We start from the raw sequence: 18,927 nt of genomic DNA on the forward strand, positions 1-18,927 counted from the left end.
GGGCACAGGTCTGGAGCAATGGGAGCCAGCATTGTACGAACATACAAACAACGACGGACAGGAAAAGATCCTCTGGTCCATCCAGCCTGGTCCATACCTTGTGTATCACAATATATACACTCTCCACCTCACCCAAAACCATGAGATCTCCAGGAATAGGCACAAAACCAGATAAAAACCCAGGCCAATTTGGGAGAAAAAAATCTGGGAAATTCCTCTCCATAAGACCGTAAGAGATAGGAGCAGGAGTAGGCCATTCGGCCCCTCGAGCCTGCTCCGCCATTCAATGAGATCATGGCTGATCTGATTTTTACCTCAACTCCACTTTCCCGCCTTTTCCCCATATCCTTTGACTCCTTTGCTGATCAAAAATGTGTCTAACTCAGCCTTGAATGTAATTAATGACTCAGCCTCCACAGCTTTTTGGGGTAAAAAGGGTCTCTGTCCCTTTAGGCGATTGAAACTAGTCCAGGAGATCCATCTGGCCCTTAATTCTATGCATTACCTATCTTTTGTAAGAGGTGATCTCTGCCGTGGCCAGAAACAGGTCCAGCTCTCGCTTGAAGGAATTCAGCGAATCAGTGTCCACCAAACGAGTCGGCAGCCTGTTCCAGAGTTCCACTATTCTCTGGGAAAAAAAACAGCTCCTGACATCTAACCTAGATCTGGCCTTATACAACTTAAAATTGTGACCCCTGGTCCTCCCTAATCTATTTAATTGGAACAAACTGTCAATTCGAACACAATCTCTTCCCTTCATCATCTTATAAACCTCGAGCAGATCATCCCCAAGTCTACACTTCTCTAAAGTGTACAGTCCCAGCTCTTTTAGCCAATCTTGATAACTAAGATGCTTTAAGCTGGAATTAGTCTAGTGGCCCTCCTCTGCATCCTTTCCAAAACAGGCCTGGAGCACTGGGAGCCAGCATTGTGGGCGAGAGCGCAGGCCTGGAGCACTGGGAGCCAGCATTGTGGGCGAGAGCGCAGGCCTGGAGCACTGGGAGCCAGCATTGTGGGCGAGAGCGCAGGCCTGGAGCACTGGGAGCCAGCATTGTGGGCGAGAGCACAGGCCTGGAGCACTGGGAGCCAGCATTGTGGGCGAGAGCGCAGGCCTGGAGCACTGGGAGCCAGCATTGTGGGCGAGAGCGCAGGCCTGGAGCACTGGGAGCCAGCATTGTGGGCGAGAGCGCAGGCCTGGAGCACTGGGAGCCAGCATTGTGGGCGAGAGCGCAGGCCTGGAGCACTGGGAGCCAGCATTGTGGGCGAGAGCGCAGGCCTGGAGCACTGGGAGCCAGCATTGTGGGCGAGAGCGCAGGCCTGGAGCACTGGGAGCCAGCATTGTGGGCGAGAGCGCAGGCGGTAGGGTTGTCAACTCTGCTTAGATGCATTCCTGGAGGTTTCATCACATGACTTCCCATCTCCAACCGCCCGTTCAGTCAAACAGCCTTTTTACCCCATCTCTGATATTTTTATAACTAATAAATGAAAGGAAATTCAAAGGAACTGAAGAAAAACATGCAATTTTTAAATGCCCCTATGGTGTTTCTCCTGGGTTTTTCATGGCAATGTCCAGGAAATTAATCTTTAATTCCTGGAGATTCCAAGATAATCATGGAGGGTTGACACTGGGAGCCAGTATTGTGTGCGAGAGTGTGGGGGGAGGGGGCAGGAACACTGGGAGCCAGTATTGTGTGCGAGAGTGTGGGGGGAGGGGGCGGGAACACTGGGAGCCAGTATTGTGGCCGAAAGCGCGCGGAGTAATTATACAGAACACGAATCACATAAATAACTTCTGTGCAATATGTACTTCAGAAAAGCCTCTGTCAACCAACTGACACTGCAAAAAGCACAGATCTGTCAATAGGATAGCCCTTTAATTTAATATTGTGGCACATACGGCGAAAACTGATACTTCACTTCCATCTCATTTTGTACGCCTTAAGTACACAGAAGGAAATGGGCATGTAAAAATCCCGAAATCCGATGGGAATTTGTGAATAACATTTTAAGGCACTAACTCCCTGAATATTCTGCTTAAAGAGTTCATTGGACACACTGGTGGCACTCAGGTGCCCTGTGGCAGTCGGTATTCTGGCCAATCTCCCACCCTCTGTAAACTTCAGCTCACCCAAAACTCTACTGCCTATATCCTATCCCGCACCAAGTCCCACTTACTCATCACTCCTGTGCTGGTTGACCTACTTTGGATCCCAGTCGCTCAAAGGCTCCAATAAAAAATTCTGATTCTCATGTTTAAATCCCTCCATGGCCTCCATAGTTACCTCTGTAATCTCATCCAGCTCTACAGCTCCCTGGGAGCTCTATGTTCCTTCAACTCTGGCCTCTTTTGCATGTCCCACTCCGTTCATTCCGCCATTGACGCTGTGCCTTCAGCTATCTAGGCCCCACACTCTGGAATTCCCTTCCTAAACCACTCCACCTCTCTCTCCTCCTTGAAGACTCTCCTTAAAACCAACCTCTTTGACCATTCTTTTGGTCAGCATTCCTAATATTTCCTCCTTTGGCTCGGTGTCCATTTTTGTCTGATTACATCTCTGTGAAGCGCCTTGGGATGTTTTTCTGTTAACAGTGCTATATAAATGTAAGTTGTTGTTGTTGTTGGTATGCCTCACCTTATTGGGTGGGCCGGCCACCATTACCGTGGAGCAGGAGCAGGAATTTTCAGCTTAGGAAGTCCCGGTCTCAGCCCATCGTTCACCTTGTTATGGGCAGACAGAAGTTTATAAATTCCCATAAACAGCTGAGACCCTGGGCAACCGGGTTTCTGATGTTTCCCTGGCTGTTCTGCTGGTTTCCCACTAGAATGATGGAAGATCAGCAGAACCCTGAGGAATTTCAGGCTCTAATACTTTAAAGCTCTGTAAGTACTACCTTAGTGAAAAGAAATGTTTTGGGCTGCACATCTTATCAAAAAATATACTATTTAAAACAGCTGCTCTTATTCAAGGAGCATTGAGAAAATGTTGAACTGTTCAGTTTCTCAAATTCACGAAAACATGAGCGACATCTTGACAAGTTTACATTTGGTGAAAAGAAAAGAAGGGATCAGGGAGGTTGCAATGTATAACTAGGTGGAACTACAAAGGGATCTATTTCAGTAGGAAATCACCTACAGAAGTGAAACTTGCAGACTGGCTGTAGATAATTGAGTATCAGCAGAGTGAACGCTGTTCAGGCAGAACAACAATGTCAAGTGAAACTTCAAACTCTCCAAACCAACCGCTTGCACCAATTAGGAAAGGAGTGAGTACGGAGATCTCTTCTATTCCATAGAGTAAAATAGGGCCGCAGGGTTTGAGAGATTTAAAGCACAGGGCTGAAATTCCATGGGGAGTCTGGCCAGAGGCGAGTGGAACTCCTGCAGAATTTCAGTCCCTATTTGCCTAACTAAAAAGAATAGCATTTTTAAAAATTGAACAATACAGGTGAAACAATACAACATCGACCTGTTGATCGTAGCACAAAGTCAAGCCCAAGACCATAGGTAATGAATTTTAAAGTTTTCAAGTTCTGAACTCGGGTTTCACAGTTTGCAGCTCTGAGTATGTCCTTTCAGCCATTGCAATATGCTAGGCATGCAGGTATTGACAATAAGGTTCTGCTACTAACAACTTAGTTACACGGAACCATACAAGTTAAGCTAGGTGGGGCTGAAACAATGCCAACATTCAAGATTAGACTGGGATAGTTTGATGAAGGAAATATAGATGAGGAGATATGGGAATATGGAGGGTAAATGTGATTACAACTATTTTCTTGTGTGAAGGGTCAATGTCGATGCGAGCTGGTTGGGCCCAATGGCCTATTCCACGTTGTAACTTCTATATATTTCTGAGTTTACAGGACAGAAGGAAGCATTCGGCCCATGGTGTCTGTGCTCTGTGCTGGCTCTTTTCTAGAGCAATCCAAAATTAATCCCAGTGTCCCACTCTTTCCCAATAGCCTTGTACTTCCACAAAAAACATAGATTTTTATTATTAGCCTCTTTCCAAAGGGGCCTGAAGTGGGGTGGGGAAATCACATTTCTGGTGGGAGGGGAAACCAGGCAGCCCCCTCCCCCAGACAGCAGCAGGTGCTGAGATGAGCCCATAGGTAGCGGAGGTGCTCGACTGGCCCATACGATGAGGTGCCCTCCCAATTATCCTGCAAACTGTGCCTGGGTCAGAGCTGGAGGGTGCAGGGATCGTGGCCCATGCAATTTTGGGGCCCTAGTTGAGAATAGTACTGATGGATGTATATTGACATTGATGATCAAATACGATGGAGCCTGGAATTGCCATCGGTGAACTAATTAGGTTAGAATGTTGTATTGATAGGCTGAAGTTTTAAAAAAATTATTTTTGAAGAGGTCAGGAAAAGACATCAGCAAGTTTTACTGTCCAAGACATTTTATCTGTGGTTATTCAACTCCCTCAGGTACTTAATTAGGCTCATGCTAACTGTGTGTGGGTTCTTCAAAGGACTGACTGCCTAATTGCCATTTTTATTCCTTTCTTATCTTCTTATCGGTATCTGTGTAATTGTAAAACAGTTCAATCCTAGGCAGATTGCGGTACGTGGTATTGCTTTTGACTGGGAAAACAACTCATTTTTTTATATACAGGATGGGTGTGTCGGCCAACATATTCATAATGAGCAAATTGGAAAGATCATAATGGAGTGCAAGAGTGAGAATTTCTGGTACAGAGGTAAGTGCTGATTTGCTTATTTTTTGAAAGGTTGTTACACCTTAGTGTCCTTTTTGGTTTTTTCTTGCTTTCTGCAAATCTAAGCGATTCAAAACAGCTGTGCTCAAATGAATAATAGCTGAATGGATTGCAAGTTGGCTACAAAACAGAAAACAGAGAGTAGAGATTAAGGGTAGCTACTCAGACTGGCAAAAGGTGGGAGGTGGTGTTCCATGTGGATCGATGCTGGGACCACTGTTGTTCACAATTTACATTAATGATTTGGATTCGGGAATTGGAAATACAATTTCAAAATTTGCGGACGACACCAAATTGGGGGGTACAGATAATACAAAGGAAGAATGTGTCAAAATGCAAAAGGATATTAATAAACTTGCAGAATGGGCAAGGAAATAGGCAAATGAATTTCAATATAGATGTGAGGTGGTGCACTTTGGTAGGAAGAATAAGGAGGCCACATACTGCTTGGATAATAAGTCTAAACAGGTTAGAGGAGCAAAGGGATCTAGGGGTGCAGATACACAAATCACTAAAAGTAGCGACGCAGGTGAACAAAGCCATAAAAAAGGCAAATCAAACAGTGGGGTTCATTTCTAGAGGGATAGAATTGAAAAGCAAAGAAGTTATGTTAAATTTTTATAGAACCTTGGTTAGACCACACTTGGAGTATTGTGCACAGTTCTGGTCTCCATATTATAAAAGGGATATAGAGGCCTGGGAGCAGGTGCAAAAAAGATTCACAATGATGATACCAGAAATGCACCAGATGGGGGGAAAAGATACCTTCAGAGAAGGGGGGATGGAATCCAAGCCAACCTCTACAGGAGATTGAAAATAAGGTAAATTGGAAACCAAACAATAAGCATAAAAAAATTAACAAGCCCGTGGAAGGGGGACGATTTCTTTTTTAATTCACAGCATAACCACATTTTGTAATGATGCTCAGTTCTCCAATATTCTCTTTGTATTTTGTTCTCTAGTTGCTGAAGTTCTTGGTTTTGTGATTGGAAAGATTCCTTATATGGGGGCTTGCCGTAAGAAGTTTCAAAATGCAAGATTTCACCTTTTTGGAGATGAATTTCCTCAAGGGTTTAGAAACTTCCCCTTCGGGTGAATAATTTTATATACACAAAGTATTCTGTCACAGATATAATTATAACATTTCAGCATTGTCACTGTAGCAATGTTTCAAAGCTTTGTTAACAACCCCCTCATAGCACTTGGTCTTCTTAAGAATGCAGTTGCAAGTTGTATATAGCTTTGCTCAGTTGTTTTATCTACTGTAATTTTTGTCAGTTTTACTTTTTGTTTTGTTTCGATCATTTGTTTAAATCCTCCCCTTGCCTCTGATGTCATGTTCTATTCCTTATTTGGTGGGGTAAGCATCCAATCTGGCACAAAGTTTCCTCAGGAATCAGGGTGATTGGGGACTAGCAGAGGTGGAAATTGAGGCAGAACCCAGTTATGCTGGGTCTGCGCCTCATTTGTCCTTTGCCATGGGTTTCCTCAGGCGGAGGGGACAGGTGCTGCTTGCGTTTACCCCTTTCTAGGTGATGTAAAAAAAATGACAGGACTGGTGGGACAACACCACCCACCAGAATTCCCACAGTCCCACCTTTGATGCCCCAAATGTACTCTACGCTTGGAGGAAGCAGGCATACAATTTTTTAATGTGGTGGAAGTGGGACCCACCACATTGTGAAAGGCTGGTTTCCTTACAGCAGCCAGTCGCTGCATCGCATGGCATGGGCACCTATCCACTGTATTTAAATTGCCTGACCCCAGAATTGCAGAGCCAGACATGGAAGTGGACAGTGGAGAAGAAGTCCTGCTCTATCATTGTTGTGGTGGCGAATTGGATCTTTGATTTTCAGTTCCTTTGTTTCTAGTCATTCGCCAATTACATTTGCACAGAAACGCAACTATTGATTTTCTCTTCCTCAAAATGGGGAAATCCTTAACTTGGTGTCTCCTCTTTACAAATCAGCCTCTACTGTGAGCACACCATGTATGGAGTGACAAGCGAAATTCCGTCTCTTGCCATTCCCTAGCACAAATCACTAGTATTCACGCACTATTATGACAGAGCATCAATTTTAGAGTTCTACTGATGTTCATCAACCATCAAGCCTGGTCTTCTGTAGTTAAAATGCCTCTGTGATTCTTTTGAACCTGTTAAAGCAATGTAACCCTCCCCTTTGGCCATTACTCCGTGTATTGGTTACACGCGTGTTCATTTTATTTTTTTCTGGTCCCATAGCTCATGTGAAAATAACTAACCACCAATGTGGTGATGTGAGGGACTAGAACAGCAATGTTGCACATGTCATTTTTGGGGGATTTTAGGAAAAACACAGTTTACCTGCTAAAAATTATATTGGTAATCAGGTGTGAGGACACCACGAGAATTCTCATGGCCTTGCATGACTCGGTAGTTGTGGATATATGAAACCACCCAAAAATATATATATAAATGATCACAAAATATAAACAAATCTAAAAACTTTCCACTTGGAGAACAATACACTGAACCACTACACAAAAACTAGCAGCAGCAACAACTTACATTTATATAGCGCCTTTAACATAGTAAAATGTCCCAGGGTGCTTCACAGAAGCCTAATCAGACAAAAAATTGGCACTGAGCCAAAGAATGAGACACGTTTTGTGCTAATTACTCATTTCTCTTTGGTAGCTATTGACGGCTCTGACAGATGCTGCCTGACTTGCTGAGTATTTCCAGCATTTTCTGTTTTTATTTCAGATTTCCATCATCCACAGTGTTTTGCTTTTGACTGTGAAAGAGACATTAGGACAGGTGACCAAAAGCATGGTCAAAGAGGTAGGTTTTAAGGAGGGCCTGAAAGGAGGAGAGAGAGGTGAGAGGTTTAAAGAGCAATTCAAGAGCTTAGGACCTAGACAGCTAAAGGTACGACCGCCAATGGTGGAGTGAAGGAAATCGGGGATGCGGAAGAGGCCAGAATTGGAGGAACGCAGAGTTCTTGGACGGCTGTAGGGCTAGAGGAGATTACAGAGATAGGGAGGAGCGAGGCCATGGAAGGGTTTGAACAGGAGGATGAGAATTTTAAAATCGAGGCATTGCTGAACTGGGAGCCAATGTAGGTCAGCAAGCATAGGGGTGATGGGTGAATGGGATTTGATGTGAGCTAGAAGGTGGGCAGCAGAGTTTTGGATGAGCTTATGTTTATGGAGGGTGGAAGAGGGGAGCATTGGAGAGTCTGGAGGTAACAATAGCATGGATGTATCACACCTTTAAGGTATCAAACCTCAAAAGTGTCACAGTTCAGGGCATTACACATTTGTGCAGCAAAATTTAGTGATTTACCTGTGAAGTTACCAATCAAATATCAAATTGATTAAACAAGAACCAAGAAACAAGAACCAATCAAATGTAGTGTGATTCAGTCAATAACTAAGAAAAAAGAAAAATGAGTGAACAGCACAAAACTGAAGAATAAAGTCAGTCCATTTATTTTTCAAATCCACCTTTCACTAAACAACAAGTACCACTAAACTACCCAAATCAAATTGCTCAAATAATATTTTTTGGATGGTTTTATCCACCATTTTTCTTCATTCAGGTGAGAATAGACAGATCCCGAATTTTCTCCGGGTCTGGATGGGCAAGGGCAGGCAGGGGTGGGAAAAGACCATGGCGGGGAGGGAGGGGGCAATAGTTTCTTCTGTCTCCTTGCAGGCTGACATAAAAAGGAAGGACTAGCAGGACGGCATCATCTGTCGGAATTCGCAGTGCTCCCACCTCCTGTGCCCCGAATGAACAGGTGCCAGCAAGAAACTGGAGTTCAGTACAGTGCAATGGTAGAAGTTGTTCCCACAGGGGTGTTCCAGGCTGAGTTCAAGTTCTGGAACACGCCAAGGCCAAAGTTTTGGTCACTGTGAAATTGCCCCTTTTATAATGGGGGCCAATTTCCAAATTCCTCAGCTGTTTGAAACTGGGCCCACCTTCAAGCACTGCATTTTGTTAGAACATAAGAAATAGAACCAGGAGTAGGCCATACGGCCCCTCGAGCCTGCTCCACCATTCAATAAGATTTTGGCTAATCTTCTACCTCAGCTCCACTTTCCCACCCTATCCCCATAGCCCTTGATTCCCTTAGTGTTCAAAAACCTATCAATCTCAATCTTGAATATACTCAACCTCTGAGCATCCACAGCCCTCTGGGGTAGAGAATTCCAAAGATTCACAACCCTCTGAGAGAAGAAATTTTTCCTCATCACTGTCCTAAATGGCCAACCTCTTATCTTGAGACTATGAGGGGAAAATTTGATAGGGCCTGTTTTGGGCGGGGGTAGCACGATCCGCTATTACCCCGTGCCCAATGGCCCCTGCGCAGGCAGGACAAGACTTTCGTCACGCTTGAGGACTTACCTGCAGTCTGCGTTGGAAATCAGCGTTGAACTAGGATTCAATGCAATTCGCAATTTCCACCAGCAGGAGCTCCAATCTCTTAAAGCCAGGCTGTCTGTTAGAAATCTCTTAAAGGTAGCTGGTACCTGTTATTTGCTGAAAATAACAGTCTGCTGTCTGCACGGAGTCTGAACGGATATCAGAGATCGCACACATAAAGCACAGATGCAGGTCCCATCCCTATGTTTACACACTGATGAGTTATGGTAAAACATTGAATAAAGGTTGCGCGCCACCAAATCCCACATCCTCCAATCTGCACGCCAGACCTCACCAATCTGCCAATCTGAGTTTGTTCCAGGCCTGCGAGAGTGCGTGCACTGTTGATGCACCAGGGGCCTTGGTGCGAGAGCTGGACAGAAAGAGGGACATCCTATATTCGCAGTGGGGTGGGGGGGGGAAGGGGGCAAGAGGCCCTCCAGACATATACCGAAAAGGCAGTCGGAGGCAGTAGGGGATGAAGTCAATGCCAGGCGCACAGCATCATGAACATGGATGCAGTGCAGGAAGAAGTTCAATGCTTTGACATGACTGGTCAAGATGAGTGAGGTCAACTGTCAAGTAGCATCTCCTACCAACTGCTCCACACACCATGCCCCCCATCCCCCACTTACCAACAAACTCTTTCCATCAGTAATCAACTCTTCCAACCAGATGCTTCCTCTCACCCTTACACATTACCACTGTTTCAAGCCACTCACCCACAACTCACAGGCCACACACACTGGCAGCTATTCAGCCATGACAGGCACATCACCCAGACACACATCCCGCTTTCTTGCAGGAGAAGGTGGCGCATGTCAAGAGGCAGCTAGTGGTGGTGGCATTTGGCCCCTCGAGCCTATTCCACCATTCAATGGGATCATGGTGGACCTGTGACCTAACGCCATATACCCGCCTTAGCCCCATATCCCTCAATACCCTTGGTTCACAGAAATCTATCAATCTCAGATTTAACTTTCACAAGTGAGCTAGCATCAACTGCCATCTGCAGAAGAGAGTTCCAAACGTCTCTCACGCTTTGCATTTAGAAGCATTTTCTAACTTCACTCCTGCACGTCCTGGCTCTAAATGTTAGGCTATGTCCCCGTGTCCTAGTATTCAAGTCCAGGAGACCTCCAAAAACAGTTACAAATGTCTCGGCAGCTAGAAGCAATAATCCAGCCACTAATCTGTAAATCCTGCATGGTCCCTTTAAATAGTGCTGGGGGGGTCCTTCAGGCCTTCTAAGACATGGTCGGGGTTAAGAGTCCCAAAATGGGGTCTATTACTTTAAATCAGCGTTGCACACTGATTGAAGCCATTTTCTCCCTTCTTTTCATGATCTCAGTGGTCGTTATCTGTGCCTGCCCTAACTCCTATACCAAGATGGCGTCTGGCGCACATCACGCTGGAAATGTGCATGCACATCCAAGACGCCATCTTGGATGTCGGAGAGGTCGTGTAGCGCCGAAACAAAGGGTGCTACACGGCCCAATTTAGCGCCCAATGACCCCTAGTCTAGACTCTCCATCCAGCCTCTCAGCACCTTCCCCTCTCACCAGGTGCTCGTAATGCACTGATACTGGCACAGGTGTGTGCCCACCTGTATTATATAAATAATCTGATCGCAGAAACTCTGGTGGAGTCTGGTCACAGATTGGCAGCAGAGTGGGATCATGGATTTTTTGGTCTCAACATTTATAACATAACAAACACATAAAAAATACACAGCTCTAAATAAAAATAATTAAATTTATTGATAAAATTGGAGCTTACAGCAGTTGTAATTTTGTGTGTGTGTGTTTGAGAGAGAGATGCACGGAGCTGCTTTCACCCTGCTCCTATGGGACTCCAAAGCCCACAGTACAGGAGGAGAACCCATAGCACCCAAGCCTTTCTGCCTTGATAATAGTCGGAAGTTCACCAAAATGGGCTGAAGTGGCACACTCTGATTTTTCTCTCCCTCACATTTGGAAATAGACTAGCCATTGTGTAATGAACCTTCTGACAACTGAACCAGGATCACAAACTCAGTGTGCAGCTTGTTATTTTTAAACTGAAAATTAAAATGCAGTCTAAGGTGGCAGTGACTACCAATTTTGGTGCACTGCTTAGAAAGTACCCAGATGTGTTGGAGATGGTCAAAACTTGAAACAAGTAGGAACAAGCTTTCTTGGGGATTTCCTCTGTTCTTTTAACTTTCCTTTCACCACTTGTTTGCCCTAGTGTAATTTAGCTGTAATTACTAAGCCATAGAACTAAATGAGGGCTCACTACCTTAATGGAGAAGAGGTGAACTTGCAACAATACATCATTTTTTCTTGAATGAGTTATTGACTTGGTTTTCTCAACTTTGAAGATAACAATGCACTGATCCATCGCTGGCTACTTCTATCTAATCTGCACTAATTTAGTTACTGCTAGTCATACATTCGAAGAGGAGAGATAACACCTTTCATCTCCTTTGTAGTTTTACCTGAGGAAGGAGGAAGCCTCCGAAAGCTTGTGAATTTAAAATAAAATTGCTGGACTATAACTTGGTGTTGTAAAATTGTTTACAGTAGTTTTGTATGGATTAGGTTTTATGTGAATGTGGTGTGTATATCACACTGTGTGATGCTATAGGCAGGAGGATCCTTAAATATTTGACTATTGAATGATACTAAAAAATAGTTTTTTTTCACAGTTCAAATGATGCCTGAAGAATACACACTTTATTGTGTCTGCAACCTGCTGGAAAAATTCTGTAGCATCAATTTACTACATTCTGAACCATATTACCCTTAATATTTGAAATGTTTATCAATGTTCTAAATAAACACCAAGATACAATTATAGCAAAGGATGATGCTGTAATAACAGTAACTATAGACAACTCTGATTGTATATTATTAGCAGTGTGTGTGGCATTTGTTATTCTCAGTTACTAACAAACTAAAAAAGACTGCAGAACTTCAAAAAATGTGGTTTGTATTCATCAGTCATTTTAGTACTCTGCACACAGCTTTCAATCATACAAATATTTCCAGGTCAGAGGAAACAGTCAGTGAACCTTCTGCACTACACTATGAACACAAAGTTAAATCAATATTGGTACAGTTTGAATATCAGATTCATTCATATTTCTAATTCTCCTTACAGTTTAAAAAAAACTGCTGCAGTGATCATTTCTCATCATAGAATAGGGCTTACTGTCACAATATATGTCTTTGAAGGGGACAAAGTTGTTGACATGCTAATGTATTGATTAGGACAGATTGCAGGAAGAAGGCTATTTGTTTATGATCAGAAATTGGTTATCAAAGTTAAAGATGAATGGAAATATCAAATGTCTATTGTGTCAAAACTGCCAACCTGAGATAATGTATATTTACACCTCTTAATAGTAGTGCTACTGGGGCACCCATTCCACAGAATGAGTCAAATTGTGGAGCCTTACCTTGCTGCTGTGTTGGTGGAGCACATGCCAGTTTGGCTAAAGATTTAAAATCCTCAAATTAGCTTCCCTGCTGCTCCCTCGCTGATGGGCCTGATACCCAAAAGGCAATCGTTCTCTCTTGGGTCAATTTCCATTTGAATATGGCATTGTGGGACCCACTACTGGCCCTGTAGGGTAGGTACACTTACTTTGTGCATGCCTACTTACTACTGGGCGTACTGGAGGCATAACTGTCGGGATTTCTGGGGGAGCCCAGGATCCTGCCAGTCCCACTCCCCAAATGTAGTATCAGATGGAATGGGGACAGGTGGAAGCAATGCCCCCACTACCTGGTTGGAATTCATCAGAGCTGCTAGATAGGGATAGATATGGACTCCACTTCAAATTCCTGCCCCTCTGCTACGCCAGATTTCCAACCCCCAAAAGACCGCAATTTCTGGGCTGACGTGCTTATGGTTTATTTAACATTCCTGCAAAGTTTTTTGGTAGCAAACATTGCCTGAGGGTTTCACTGAGTATTTTGCATGCTTGTTTGGACTCCACAGTGCTAACCTTTTGTGCTATCTGAATTTTGTTTGTGCTGCACCTCCCTTTAAAGGGCTGGTATGAAAGTGACTCCTGGGGAAGTGGGAGAATGGGACTGGCACTGTCAACTCTTTTAATGCATGATCTCAATGAGAAGGATCATTTTACGATGGGGCAATATCTGCAACATGCTTTATGCACTGTCCTCTCCAAAACAGTGCCTGCTTCCCTGAAGACACCTTCCCTGCCTCACCTGGCAGATTGCTCACTCTTCCTTCCACTTACAGCCTTTCCACCTGCCAAAAACAGCATTGAAACAACAAACAAGGCGAGAAAGTAAGTCCAACAATTTATTTCAGCGCCTACAAAAAAATGCCCTTATCTATTTCCTACACTCACACTTTCCCATGGTGACTCCTCTGCATAGTCTCCGACAACTGCTGCATGTAGCTCATGTTGACACCAAAGTAGAACCTATTGCTTTGTGCTCTTGCATCAACTTGTGTCTGAAGTCAGGCCCAGTAGGATATTAAGCCCTACTGTGGGCTGGCAGCTTCCTGCGACTTGTTTTATTCCCCTCCTGCCCCCTTCCAATTGCTTCTTCTCATTTATGAATAATTCTTCATCTGGTGTTCCTTAATCAAACTCCTAATTGCCTGCTCCAGGGTGCTAGTAGCTGGGCTGATGCAAGTTGTGGTGCTGTGTGGGAGACCAGGGTGCCAATCTGTACTTGACCTTTGGATGAAGCTACAGGATGAGAAAAGGGCTGCCAGTTCCAAAGCATCCACAAGACAATGCCTTCTAATATAGGTTAAAACAAAAGTCTAGGAAAAAGGGGATTGACTTAATAATGCAAAACTTGACAAGGACTGCCCATTGTACCATGGCATAAGCACCCTCAGATATTACAATTTTGCAAATTCCAGGCTTGTGTGTTCATCCAGGTATTGTAGAACAGCTAATGTGCAATCAGTATTCTTAAAAAATGCAGCAGTGACTTTGTGACTATAAAAGGAAAAAAATCCAAGCAAAGAAAAATATTGTGGAAAGGTTTTTCTGGGTGGAGGGGAGCTCCCTGAATAGACTTCCTGTACTTATGCACATTTTTTAAAATACAGGACATGCCATAATGGATGGTGCACAGACTCTCATTTATGTTGAACAGGCTGATTGTTCCTTAAATGTAACCACAATGAGTCATTGCTGTTGGTACCACATTTCTAGGATTAATAGTTGTGTTCATACCAGACAAATATTTCCCACGTGCCATCCAGAATGCAGAACAGTACAGGTTGAAAATAATATGCTGCTGTTTAAGGAGAATAAGTATGGACTTGATGGTGTGATAAATTCCTGGTTCAGTGAGAGACAGACAGACAATTGTGAGTGGTCACTGTGAAGATCCATTTTGTTACTGAACTCAGGCAACAAACTGTGAGTAAACAGTTTGATTGTAGTACTTGGCAAGCATTATGCTATCTGGAGTACTCTGACACTCAGTTGTAAGAACTGTTCAGTTCACAGTGACTGTCATGATACCAAGGTTTGATTTATTTAATACTCAACAAAACTTGTGCCTTTGTAAATTTTAATTTTATTCATTCATGGGATGTGGGCGTTGCTGGCCAGCATTTATTGTCCATCCCTAATAGTCCTTGAGAGGTGATGAGCTGCCTTCTTGAACCGCTGCAGTCCATGTGGTGAAGGTACTCCCACAGTGCTGTTAGGTAGGGTTCCAGGATTTTGACCCAGCGACGATATACTTCAAGTTGGGATGGTGTGTGACTTGGAGGGGAATGTGCAGGTGGTGGTGTTCCCATGCGCCTACTGCCCTTGTTTTTCTAGGTGGTAGAGGTTGTGGGTTTGGGAGGTGCTGTCGAAGAAGACTTGGTGAGTTGCTGTAGTGCATATTGTAGATGGTATATACTGCAGCCATGGTGCGCTGGTGGTGGAGGGAATGAATGTTTAAGATGGTGGTTGGGGTGCCAATCAAGCAGGCTGCTTTATCCTAGATAGTGTTGAGCTTCTTGAGTGTTGTTGGAGCTGCACTCATCCAGGCAAGTGGAGAGTATTCCATCACATTCCTGACTTGTGCGCTTTGTAGATGGTGGAAAGGCTTTGGGGAGTCAGGAGGTGAGTCACTCACCGCAGAATACCCAGCCTCTGACCTGCTCTTGTAGCCACAGTATTTACATGGCTGGTCCAGTTAAGTTTCTGGTCAATGGTGATGTTTATGATGGGGGATTCAGTGATGGTAATCCTGATGAATGCCTTTGTATCTTGACATTGCAACACAACATAGTGAACAACACTCTGTTGCACTCCTGGCTGGCCTTTCTTGGATCTGACAACTCTGGACCTATCATGGGGGCATGTGATGTGTCCCAGACTGCTTCCAGCCCCATATTTCCCCTCAGTGGTTCCATCAACCAGCTCCTATGTTAGTTTCCCCACCTCCCCACTAGTACCTCCAGAAAGTATCTTACTATCTCAGTGCTTTCCATGTTCCACTTCCCTTGTTGGTGCTCCTGGAACTTATCTTACCTCTTCAGTGCTTCAAGTCTGCACCACCCCCTTAGTGTCCAACAACCTAATTTCTTTCCAGTACTTCCACATTCCAGCACACCACACTCGCCTAATAACCCAGCTGTTACACACCCCAGCCTCTGACTGCCACAAATCCCACATAGAATCATAGAAGGTTACAGCACGGAAGGAGGCCATTCAGTCCATCGAGTCTGTGCCGGCTCTATCCATGAGCAATCCAGCCAGTCCCACTGCCCCACCTTATCCCCGTAGCCCTGCACATTGTTTCATTTCAAGTACTTATCCAGTTCCCTTTTGAAGGCCATGATTGAATCTGCCTCCACCACTCCCTCGGGCAGTGCATTCCAGATCCTAACCACTCGCTGTGTAAAAAAGTTTTTCCTCATGTCACCTTTAGTTCTTTTGCCAATCACCTTAAATCTATGTCCTCTGGTTCTTGACCTTTCCACCAATGGGAACAGTTTCTCTCTAACTATTCTGTCTAGACCCTTCATGATTTTGAATACCTCTCTCAAATCTCCTCTCAACCTTCTCTGTTCCAAGCAGAACAATCCCAGCTTCTCCAGTCTATCCACGTAATTTAAGTCCCTCATCCCTGGAATCATTCTAGTAAATCTCCTCTGCACCCTCTCTAAGACCTTCATATCCTTCCTAAAGTGCGGTGCCCAGAACTGGACACAATACTCCAGTTGTGGTCGAACCAGTATTTTATAAAGGTTCATCATGACTTGCTTGCTTTTGTACTCTATGCTTGTATTTATAAAGCCCAGGACCCCGTATGCTTTTTTAACCGCTTTCTCAACCTGCCCTGCCACCTTCAACGATTTATGCACATACACCCCCAGATCCCTCTGTTCCTCCACCCCTTTTAGAATTGTGCCCTCTAGTTTATATTGCCTCTCCTCATTTTTCCTACCAAAATGCATCACCTCGCATTTTTCTACGTTAAACTTCATCTGCCACGTGTCCGCCTATGCCACCAGAGAGTCCATATCCTCTTGAAGTCTATCACTATCCTCCTCAGTGTTCACTACCCTTCCAAGTTTTGTGTCATCCGTAAATTTTGAAATTGTGCCCTGTACTCCCAAGTCCCCAACTTCCAGTCTCCAGACACACATTTGAGTACTCCCTCCAGGCAAAGTACTCACATTTCCAGGACTCATAATCCACCTTGTGAATACTCCCATACCCCAAACATCCAGGAGTGCTGCCATCGCATAGCCATCCCAACATCCTTTCAGGACACAGCATGTAATTCACCAAGTGTTCTCAGATGCCAGTTCTCTCACATCCCATCCTCCATAACTCTGATATCCAATACCTCCTATGCTCCAATCCCAACTCTTTGCTTCCTTCCATCACAAGTCCCTTCTCAGCCCCAATTTCTCTCTCACTCATCCATGTTGCATCTTCTCCTCACCCTCACCACCAACCCTTATTATTATTCAATCAGTAAATAAATCTGCTTTACCCTGTAGATTCTGGTCTGGTGACACTGTATTTTTGAAGAAGGCAGCAAAACATGGTGAGCTGCCAATGTGATCTCCAGTGTACTACAGTATATAGAGTATTTTTTTATTCGTTCACGGGATGTGGGCGTCGCTGGCAAGGCCGGCATTTATTGCCCATCCCTAATTGCCCTCGAGAAGGTGGTGGTGAGCCGCCTTCTTGAACCGCTGCAGTCCGTGTGGTGACGGTTCTCCCACAGTGCTGTTAGGAAGGGAGTTCCAGGATTTTGACCCAGCGACAATGAAGGAAAGGCGATATATTTCCAAGTCGCATATACTGTATACAGTATACATATATACTGTATACAGTATATGCATAATACAGTATTAGAGGGTAAGTGTTAATGCAACTCCAAGCAAAGCAGGTATACGATCATAGGAGACTCAATATGCTTACGGAAACCACTCTTTTGCCATGAGGAGATGGAAATGTTGAGAGATGCAGCCCAAACTATAAGAGTAGCAATAAAAAAGGCACTAGGATGTTGGATTTTATAACCAAATCAGTTGGCTTGCAATCCTGAAGATCATGCTGAAATTATACAGTGCAGTGATTAGGCTGCACCTGGAGTCCTGTCTACATCTCTGGTTGCTGTGCCCAAGGAAGACATCTGTCTCCTGCCCAAAGCTAGTGGAAATGACGTCAAGGCCAGTGGGTAAGAATTGGGGCGGGAGCCGGAAGCCGGAAGGGACTCTAGGTCCCCGGCATAAGGTAAGTGCAGGGAGGCAGTTGTAGAGCCGATGCTTGTTCGGGGAGGGAGAGGAAAAATTGCAGCAGTGGAGTCCCAAGGATTCATTGGTGAAGAGAAAATGGCATTGGGCAGGAATGCAGAAACCTTGGGCTGGTAAGTCTATTCTCCCGATTTTAACTCCTTCCATACAACATTTCCACCAGGGGCGGGGAGGGGGGGACAAATTCAAATTGACGGCAATTAATTTGCACTATTTGATATCCATCAACAATCAAAATCATTTTCCTATCTGAATGCAATCCACCAATAAAATATCCACTGTACTTCAAAGGATTAATAACTAGATCAGCTCAAGTCCAAAAGCTCCCAAGGCTTTGGTGCAGGCAACCCAACTGCAGTTATAATGCTACAGATAGAATGAACTTTGCTTAGAGATACAGCTGATTGAAAACAATTTAAAAAACATAACACATTTGCCCCACAAAAGATATTGTGTAGAAATTTTCCCTATTTAACAAATGAAATTCTACTTCCATCAGAAAGCAACAAGGCTGATCACTGGTATCAGTTGAAAGAGCTGTGCATACTGACCTGATCAGCCTGTGCTCTTCAGCTTAAAAGAAAAGACATCTCAGAGGGGACCTCACAGGTATACAACACCATCAGCTTGCATTCATATATCACCTTCAATATAGAAAAACAGCCCAAAACACTTCAGAGGCGCAAACAAAAAATGGACACTGAGCCAAGGTGTGACCAAAAGCTTAGTCAAAGAGCTGGATTTTAAGGAGGAGACATGATGTCAAGAGGGGGAGGGATTTAGCTAGGCTATTCCAGAACATGGGGCCTAGACCACTGAAAGAGCAGCAAACAATGGTGGGGTGAGGAGATGCACAGAGAGTTGGGGTGGGAGGAATTGCAGGGCTGCAGGATGTTAGAGAGGCAAGCCCATGAAGAGATTTAAACAAGAGGATGAAAATTTTAAATGCATCACCGGGGGACTGGGAGCCAATGTAGGTCAGTGATAGGATATGGGGAGCAGAGTTTTGGATGAGCTGAACTTTACGGAGAATGG

The 18,927-nt window shown here is 44.3% G+C and overlaps 1 long non-coding RNA gene across 2 annotated transcripts in view; it reads left to right on the top strand.

Annotated features, from left to right (window-relative positions):
• The window catches only part of LOC137323806 (uncharacterized), a 61,884-nt gene extending 49,799 nt beyond the window's left edge, over positions 1-12,085 (top strand). For both annotated transcript variants that reach the window (XR_010963448.1, XR_010963449.1), the window contains 3 exons: positions 4,625-4,709; positions 5,690-5,819; positions 11,828-12,085. This is a non-coding gene — a long non-coding RNA (uncharacterized lncRNA). The remainder of the gene's footprint in view (positions 1-4,624; positions 4,710-5,689; positions 5,820-11,827) is intronic.
• The last annotated feature ends 6,842 nt before the right edge of the window (positions 12,086-18,927 follow it).

Source organism: Heptranchias perlo, chromosome 1 (assembly GCF_035084215.1).
Source record: "Heptranchias perlo isolate sHepPer1 chromosome 1, sHepPer1.hap1, whole genome shotgun sequence".
Lineage (NCBI taxonomy): Eukaryota > Metazoa > Chordata > Chondrichthyes > Hexanchiformes > Hexanchidae > Heptranchias > Heptranchias perlo.